Below are 10,468 nucleotides of genomic sequence, written 5' to 3' on the forward strand. Positions count from 1 at the left end.
CCCACTGTATCCATTGAGTTCTTCTGCTATATCTGCAGGACATTTGCTGCTGACCACTGCCTGAGGGACTTGTGGTCAAACATGTCTGTCTGAAAGAACTTTCCAACAAAAAGCAAGTAGTACGGCAACAGGACCTGTCCGTCTTTCACTACACGCGGGACAGTAGAACTTCAACAGGTAGTGACACTTCCCCAAGCAGCCTGATCCAGCCACATGTAATGGTGTCACCAAGACGAGGGTGGCCTTGGGTGCAAATTGCTTCCATTGTCCATGGACATTGTGACCTGTCTTGGATCACAATGAACTGGAAGCCACCATGGGAGATTTCCATCCAGACGAGCAGGGCTGGCCACACCTGCATCAAGTCCAGCAACCCCAAGAGCACCTCCCACCAATGCCCAAGTTCTTCCCAGTCATTGAGAGGAAGTGTCATTCCCACAGTCCCAATCTCTGTTTTACCTTCCCAATTTACTCCAGCCAATCCCTGTTACATGTGTCGGCATCTCCGAGACAGACACTAACACCTCCAAGCAGTCACACCTGAAAGTAAAAGGGATATTGAATTGGCCAGGCCAGTTACTGAAACACATGACCTCATTCTTCACTCAATAAATTCTGACTCCTGATGATAACTCAAGCTAGTTGCAGAAGCTGATCGATCTGTGAGCTGACTGTGGATCCCTCATCCCTCTTCCCCCTTCTGCTCGTTGTTGTGAGAAATGTGTCCTTCCTTGTGGATTCTGATAAGCTGCCAGCCAGAAGCATACTGTTATCTCTCCCAGCAGGACCAGTCTCACAGAGCGAGTACAACCCAGCTGGTAAGCCGTTACTTCAGAGAGTTTTATTTGAATCAACGGAACAGATGGAGCCAGTTTAGTCTCTAGGGTCAGTTGTTGATCCAGACTCTTTGGCTTCCTGTCATCAAAGACCTTGTTAATAGAGGACTGGAAGTTTTCAGGAGGCTATGTTGTTTGCTGACTTTCTGTCATGCAGAATGACATAGAAGGATCTATCATAGATGCTTGTTACATGCATCTACGAGGATATCACTGAGACATCCTTTTCTCTAAGGCTGTGGATCACAGGGCTTCCCCGTGGACATTTTGGAAGAAGCATGAGCACATCTCATCCTTCGCCACAGAGTCAACCCTGAATCTGAAGATGATCTTGAAGGATTCCGAGGCAAAGACCTGAGCCTGATGTCCCTTCATTTTTCAGACTTCCTCCCCCTTTGACTGCAGAAGAGGAAGTTGCTGTAAGTCAATCTGTAGTTGACTCTATCTTGCTTTGTGAACTCCTTTCTGGATGAAGAACTTGTTGATGTTCTCTTCGGTTTCTTCCCACCACTGAACAAGGGAGTCAAAGAGGGGTTTCACACTTCTCCAACCTGCATAATCCTTCTTTATTTCCTCTAAGTTGCTGATTCCACAGAACTTTATGTTCCGTGTCCATGCCCCTCTGCCTGTCCTTGGTAGATCTGACCATGACTGGGTTTAACATGAAGAGAAGTCGATCTGGGACCAGTGTGAGTTGTCCAATCTTAGCCAGGTGGGTTATGACTGTGCTCTTCCTGTAAGAATGCCGATTGAACCATTTCCATCAGCCTAAAGGTACTATCCAGACTGCTGTTGCCACTGTCAAATCACTGAGAAACATTGATGAAACAGCTTGTCGGTGGCCAGAATGACTAGTCGGGATGTCACTGGCAGTGGTGGAAGCTGCTGGAGGAAACAGATCATCACTTCACAAAGTGCATTATTAACTGGAGAGGACAGGCTACAAGGAGATGCCCACCAACAACTTATTTGACTTTGATGATTAAGAAATTGCCTCACCACAGCAGAATTCCCAGGCTGAGAGTGTGACAATGGTGACTGTAGTGGGCCATAACTTCAATGACAATGAGTTGAAATACAGGAATGAGATGGAGAGGTTAATGACCTGACAACAATGTTAACAAACAAAAGATTTGGGCATTGAATTCAGGAAGGGGCATAATCACAAGAAGCTCACCAATGGCCCTACTTCCTCAGGAGGTCAAAGAAATTTGGCATCTCCTTATCGACCCTCAACAATTGTTATTGATGCATCATAGAAAACATTCTATCTGGATACATAATGGGTTGATGTGGCAATTAATCTGCATCTGACCACAAGAAACTGTAAAGATTTGTGGACACAGCTCAGCACATCTCAGAATCCAAACAACTGTGCAAACTCTGATGGTGGGTGGATAATGACACCATTAGCATCCACCCTCAGCTTGGCCTTCACCTGCTGCTTGCTGTTCCAGAACCTAAACATGGCTTTCATCCTCAACGTGAAGAGACAGAAAGGTGAGGACATCGACAGCCACATGTGGGTTCCACATGGGCACCATGATGTCACTGGGCTGACATTTTAGGCCAGGGATGGGCAACCTCTGGCGCATTGGATGATTAGAAGTGGCGCATTGCACCCCAGTGATAATAATAAAAAAGTAAGCCCACTCATGCCAGCAGATTGTAAGTATTAACCAAAAACTGATTTGTAGAAAAAAAAACCTATAACAGGAATTCAAGTAGCTTAGAGCTAGAAATGGGTTTTACTGAGAATAAATCTAAAACTTAGCAATTATCTTTAGCGATTTTATTATTTCGTGCACATCTTTTGGCGAATGTTATCTTCTTTCACATTCATCTGTTTTCAATTAAAAAAAATGTTCAATGAGTCAAACTAGGAAAGAAGGACTTTTGTTTTGCAGTTTTTCAATACACACTTGATACTTGTTTGATCCTGAGACGCCAGGCGTCTGCACCAGTGGTGCGTCGCAGGTTTTTGCCAGTCAGTTTACAATTGACACTCGTGCGCTACGGAGTTGTGCTTTGTTCGTCCTTTGTCAACATTTGCAGTTTTGTACTTTTTCAAAAATTAAGCCTCGTTTTTACATTCAGTTACCCATCACAGTGCAAAAGAAAATGAGCAAAAGAAAAGCAGAAAGTGATAGTAAGTGTGAATTCAATGAACAGTGGGAAAATGAGTTCTTATTTATAGCGGGTCTGTCAGGAAAACCGTTGTGCATTGTTTGTGAAAACACTTTCTCACATAATAGAAGACGTGATCTTAATAGACACTATAAAACACAACATCAGACTGAAATAGAAGGAAAACTGAAGCTAGTGCTTGGGTCTGAGTTACGGAAAGAATAGGTGATTAAGAAAAAGAAAGAAATCAAAAGAAGACAAAATATATTTGTTAAAAGTCTCATTAAGGTAAGTAATTTTTATCTTGTTTTATAATAAATCAATATATCATGTAAAAATGCTAAATATGTCTACGTTAACATATTTTTACAAGAACTGAATGGGGGTACAAGAGTTGAATGGCACATCTGAACTCGAGCGTGAAAAAATTGACGCATGGAATGTAAAAGGTTAGCCACCCCCTCTTTAGGCCAAAACCATTCATCTGGACTGAGAGACGGGGAGGGGATGTCCAGTTATAACTGAGCAGGGGGAAGGGCAGCCAGAGCCAGCAGTGACTGTGCACGTGGTGATAGGCCAGTGCGTAAAGGTAGGTTGGAGGCAGGATGTGTGATAATGAACTAAAACTGTAGAAGATAATCAAGTGTGTAAGGTGAATAGTGAAAGACTGTAGGGAGACGATCAGAAAACACAAACACAGAGGGTGGGTGGGAAGAAGTAGCAGGTATGGTATGGATATTCAAGGTGGAATGAGTGGAAGAATTAGGAAGGGGGAGATAGGGGAATGACAGGAGGGTTTGTGTAGAAGAAGAAGTGGATGAAGAGAAGGTAATATGAAGTGAGAGGATCCAATATTAATGTCATTGGGTTGAAAGGTACCCACACATAGTATGTGGTGCTATACTTCAAGTTTGTGCTCAATCTCACTCTGAAAGGTCAGTGAGAAAGAGGTTAGTAAAATTGAAATGACTGGCAACTGGGAGCCCTGGATGGCCATCACAGACAGCCTGCAAGTGTTTAGCAAACAGGTCAGTTTGTCTGCAGTTGAACCCACAGATATAAAGTAGACCATATCAGGAGAAAGGGATACAGTAGACCAGTTTGGAGGAGGAACAGGTGCAGGACCATTTAGTTCCCTGAATGGTGGTAAGGAAGGAGGTTTGGCAACATTACACCTTTGACAACGGCATCAGGGGAGGTGGGGAGTGCTGAATGAACCAGAAGTGACCAAGTGAGTCATCCCCTGAGAGGGTAGGGAGGAAAATATGTGTCTGGGATGAAGGTATAAATAGTGGAAAATGATTTGTCAGATGTGGAGACTGACAACACCAATTAGCTAGGTAATTGAGAAGGAAGTGGAGGGCAATGGGTTGAACAAAGGGTTAAATAACATAGCTGTTAACATACAGAAACTGCTAAAGAAACTCAGCATGTCAGGCAGCATCTATGGAGGGGAATAAAGTTGGTAATTCCGGATGAGACCCTTCACATGGACATGAAATAAAGATGTAACCACTAATTAGGCTGTTCAGCTCCTTGTGTCGGTTTGACATGTTGTTAATGTTGTAAAATGTAAGTAATGTTCTGCAGTCTGGTTTTCTGGGACGAGTGCAACATGCCAGTGTGTACAAATGAATGTAAAGAAGATGATGGACCAAAATGCCTAGAACTGATCCAAACTGAGTGATTGAACAAGTTATCTAAAGTTGGAGAAATTTACGTTGAGCCCAGAAGGCTGCAATATGTACAGATGAAAGATGTTTTGTTCATTGTGTTTGCAGCGGGCCTCATGGTAACAGTACAGGACGATACAGACAAAAAAGGTGGCAGTGAGATTGTGACGTGCAGGCAACTGACACCCCGGGGACACTTGTGAACTGAATGCATATACGCTGTAACCCAGTCACCCCATTTGTGTTTGGTGTCTCCAGTGTAGAATAGAACAAATCACATTGTGAATATCAAATACAGTACACTCAATTGGAAGAAGTGTAAATATTTTGCTGTTTCAACTGGAAGGAATATTTGGGACCCTGGAGATTCTGGGGGTGGGTGGTGGTGGAGGAAAGGAGGGAAGAGGTAAAAGGACAGGTGTTGTATCACCTGTAGTTACAGGAGAAAGTACCATATGAGGGGAGATCAGGAGGCAGCAACTTAAGAACAGATCAGGGAGTCACAAAGGGAGTGACCTCTTCTAAATGTTGAAAGGTGAAGGGAGGAGAATATCGGTCTGGTTATGAAACGTTGTTGGAGCTGGTGGAAATTCTGAAGGATGATCTACTGAATGGTGGGGTACAAGGTGAGAGGGAAAAGCCATTGCTGTACACGAGCACTTCATGGCCTTTCAGTTGTGTCTCTAACTGGGTCAGATGTCTGTTTAATCCCATAGATTTAGAAGAAACTATGCTTAATCTGGTTAAATTGAATCCGTGCAAAGCATCCAATGTTGAAAGCAATACTTGCTGGTCAGCACACTGAGTGTACCCAATGGAACTGTTTAGATGCATGGACATTATCTAATCATGAAACATTTCATGGGAATTCTGAGCCATCCTCAGTTCTGTCTGCTCAGAAATGTGGCCTTGTCTATTTGACAGGCTTTGGAATCAACTGATGTGACTAAAAAATTCAGCTAAGATAATGCAGTTGGCAAAATTGCAAACGTTATCAGCTCAAGATAATTTAGGAGCAAAATTGTTTTCAATGCTCAGTGGTTTCCTGAGACAACTATGTTCCAATATACAAGGCAAGGAAAAAAGTCAATGATTGTGGTTTGTGTCTGAGAAATTGCCAGACTTGACTGAGAGCTGAAAATACAAGATGTTGAAGGAAATCATTTCAACCAGAAATTCCTGAACTGTCTGAGCTGCTTGAGTTCACAAAATTATTCACACTGTCAGTGTACAGAGTTATTAGAACAGCTGTGCGTAGAATTGGGGCTGAACAGGAAGAACAGGTCCCGCTTAGCAAGACAGGCAGAAATTAGTCTAGTACTGTTATTGTGATGGTAGTTAACCCCACTAAGTGAAGGGTCCTGCTTATGGCAAACATGGTCTATCATTGGTGGAATTGGCTGTTTTGCCAAAGTTGTACAACAGAGCCAAAATATCAAAATTCAATAAAGTGTGAGGTAATGTTGAGGCTGGTGCAGAAGTCAGAAACCTTTTGGCATGTGGTTTTTGTTTGCCAAATCCCCATTGGAAGATGATTATGGGTGTTAGGGTAACACACAAAAAGGTGGAGAAATGAGTGGATCAGGCAGCACCTATGGAGAACAATAGGCAATTTGGACATTAAACATCGTGAGTCTTCATCTGGATCATTTTGTGACTCCACTGTGAAATCTTTTCAAGGTATGCCTACTTTGAAGAAGTTTTTCTCTCAGTCCCGAAGCATGTTCACCCAAACAGTTTGCTGTTCATTTTGCTCCATAGATGCAGCCAGACCTATGCCTTCCTCCAGCTTCTTGTGAGATGTTTGGATTCCAGGATCTGCGGTTTCTGTGTCTCAGTTATTAATATGGGCCACTTTCTGGTCACGTTCTAAATATTAGTTCACACCTGTTATCTGCAAGACATAAAGGGCATCACAATGGTCTTCTGCAACTGTGGCTGAGTAGCTGCTCTCAGAATCCTCACTGTGGACCCTCCTGTCCAACAAGGAATGTGTTGTCTTCATATGGCAAATCCAAAAAAAGAGTCGTGAACAACATCAAGATTTCCTCTACCAACCTTCCCAAAACCTCCTTCAGCTGAGAGAGACAATGAAGAATCATTCCCAAATTTGACCGCAAAAAAAATTAACACTAGATCCATATCCACTCCATAATGGTAATCAGAGCACATTGCTAATTGGTGGGTGCACAGCATACTCAGTACAATCTAACCTTCTTCAATGAAATACAGAGTCTCACCTTCAGTGAACTCCTCTCTTGACTGGAGCATGGAAAACTGTTCAAACTACATCAGAATCAAATTTATTATTACTGACTTAGATGACAAGAAATATGTTGTTTTGTAGCAGCAGTACAGTGCATAGGCACAAGATAACTACAAATTACAAATAAAAATAGGCAAAAAGTGAATTAAAATAGAGCATTCATAAGATCACAGACCATTCAGAAATCTGGTGGTGAAGGTCAGGGGGTGAGAAGATGTTTCTGAATCATTGAGTGCAGATCTTCCAGTTCCTGTACTACTTTCTCCCTGAAGGTAGAAACCAAAAGCTGGCATGCTCTAGACAGTGAAGGTCCTTAGTAATGGATGCTGTCTTCTTGGGGCACCTCCACTCCAGATAACAAGTCTCTCCAAATCAGCCCCATGGCTACACTATGTACACATTCAGAGGATGTGTCCATCATGGTTGACAGGCTGAAAAGTATGAAGTACATTATACAAGTGACAAACGTTTGTAAGGCTGTGCTCCTTGCTACCAACTCCCCCTGCCACACAGCACCACCTACTGGCAATCAAGAGCCATTGCAGAAAATCACTGCATTTGAGGAGCCGGTGAATTAACATGAATGTAAAATTACAGAACTTTAGCCCAAACTTTGAATGATGGAGGAAAAAAAAAGGCTTTTTAAAGACCATGGCTTCAAGCACAGAACCAAGCTTAAAGTCAACAAAGGAAAATACTTCCCTGTTCTTTCGAGTCACAGTAAAGTTACTGCATGCACCTTGGAAACACTCGAAAAACTCAACCCACACTGCCTCTGCAAAATACTCCAAGATGATCAATAAAGTGCTTGAGAAATTATTCAGTCTAGATCACCTCCACTTCAACTTCAAAGGTTCTCCAATTCAAGAGAAATGGTGCAGCTGTGGGCCATGAAGAAGGCCACCAAAGGATACAGCAGAATACTGATCAAAGTTCAAAGTAAATTTATTATCAAAGTACACATACGTCACCATATACAACCCTGGGATTCATTTTCTTCCAGGCGTACACAGTAAATCCACGAAACACAATGGAATCAATGAAAGACTGCACCCAACAGGACAGACAAACAACCAATGTGCAAAAGACAACAAGCTGAAAGTACAAAAGAGAAATAATAATTAACAACAATAAACACCGGTAGAATAGTCCGAACGTTCCTAGCAATTGAAAACTGAGTGTGATTGGCTGTGCTGCACCTTAGGATTTACAACTTGAGCCAAAAAAATATAAAAAATAATAATAAATAAATAGGCAATGAATATCAAGAACATGAGATAAACAGTCCTTCATAGGTTATAGGAACAGTTCAGTAATGGGGCAAGTGAAGATTGAATGAAGTTACCCCTCAGGTTCAAGAGCCTGGGTGGTTGATGGCGAATGACTGTTCCTGAACCTGGGGTATGGGTCCTAAAGCTCCTGTACCTTTTTCTGATGGCAGGAGCAAGAGGAGAGTATGGCCTGGGTGGTTGAGGTCCTTCATGTTGGACACTGCTTTCCTGTGACAGCTCTCCTTGTAGATGTGCTCAATGGTGGGAAGGGCTTTACACTTGATGGACTGGGCTATATCCATTACTTTTTTTTAGGATTTTCCATTCAAAGGCATTTGGTTTCCATACCAGGCTATGTGGCAAACAATCAATATTCCCTCCACCACACATCTATAGAAGTTTCTCAAAGTTTTAGATGACATGCTAATCTTCGCAAATTTCCAGGGAAGTAAAGGTGCTGCCGTGCTTTCTTCATAATTGCACCTACATGCTGCAGCCAGGACAGATCTCTAAAATGATTACATCGAGAAACTTAAAGTCGCTGGCCCTCGCCAGCTCTGATACAATGTTTTGCCGAACCAGCTAAAAAGTAAATCAAAAAACCCCAAAGCGAATCCTTCCCACCTGCACATTGTCCATATCCCTTCAATTTCCTCATATTCAAGTGCCTATCTAAACACCTCCTAAAAACCTCTATGAATTTGCCTCTACCACTATACCAGGCAGCCCATTCCAGACATCCACCACTCTCTGAGAAAAAACGTTATCCCTCACGTCACCTTTGAACCTAACCCCTCTCACCTTCAATGCATGCCCTCTGGTATTAGACATTTCAAACCTGGGAAAGAAAATACTGCCTGTATACTCTATCCATGCCTCTCATAATCTTATAAAACTCTATCAGATCTCACCTCAGTCTTCATCGCTACTGAGGAAACAACTCAAGATTGTCCAGCCCCCCACACACCCTCAAACAGGAAGCATCCTAGTAAACCTCTTCTGCACCCTCTTCAAAGCCTCAAAAAACTTCCTATGGTGGGGCGGCCAGGTAAACCTCCAGACGTGGCCTAACCAGAGTTCCATAAAGTTTAACATAACCTCTTGACTTTTGAACTCAATGCCTTGACCGATAAAAACAAGCATTCCATAAGCCTTCTTAACCACTCTAGCAACCGTGCAGCCACTTTCAAGGAGTTTTGAACTTGGACCCAAGGATCCCTCGGCTCAGCACCGATGTTACGGGTCTTGCCTTGTCTCATTACATTTACCCTATGAAGGTGCAATACCTCACATATTTCAGGGCTAAACGTCATCTGCCATTTCTCTGACCATATCTGCAGTGTATCTATACCACACTGTATTGTTTGCCAGTCTTCTGCTACTCCAGCTATCTTGGTATCATCTGCAAATTACTCACCCACCCATCTACGTTTTCATCTAGGTCATTTATATATATCACAAACAGCTGAGTTCCCAGCACAGATCCCTATGGAAAACCACTAATTATAGACCTCCAGTTCGAACAAGTCTCTTCAACCACTACCCTCTGTCTTCTGTGCGCAAACCAGTTCTGAATCCAAGCGACCAAAGCGCTGTGGACTCCGTGCATCCTTATCTTCTGGATTAGCCTCCCATGAGGAAGTTCGTCAAATGCCTTATTAAAATCCATGTAGACAACATCCACTGCCCCACACAAAACCATGCTGGCTCTTCCTAATTAAGCCACCGGTTTCCAAATGATCATATATCCTATCCATGAGAATTTTCTCCAGCTATTTCCCTACAACCATTGTTGACAGAATCTCCGATGGAAATGAGAGGGCATACAGGAGTGAAATCTACCAGCCAGCTGAGTGGTGCTGCAGCAATAACCTTGCACTCAACACATACTTATCCTCATCGAGGCATCAGAAGTGCAGAGAGTGAGCAATTTCAAGTTCCTGGGTGTCAAGATCTCTGAGGATCTAACCTGGTCCCAACATATTGCTGCAGCTATAAAGAAGGCAAGATGGTGGCTATTTCATTAGGATCTTGATGAGATTTACCTTGTCACCTAAAACACTCGGAAAAATTCTACAGAGGTAGCATGGAGAGCATTTTGACAGGCTGCAGCACTGTCTGGTATGGGGGAGGGCTACTGCACAGGACTGAAAGAAGCTACAGGAGCTTGTGAAATTAGTCAGCTCCATCATGGGTACTAGCCTCTATAGTATCCAAGCCATCTCGAAGGAGTGGTGTTTCAGAAAAGTGACGTCTGTTATTAAAGACCCCCATCACCTAGGGCATGTCCTCTTC

This window comes from Mobula hypostoma, chromosome 10 (assembly GCF_963921235.1).
Source record: "Mobula hypostoma chromosome 10, sMobHyp1.1, whole genome shotgun sequence".
NCBI lineage: Eukaryota > Metazoa > Chordata > Chondrichthyes > Myliobatiformes > Myliobatidae > Mobula > Mobula hypostoma.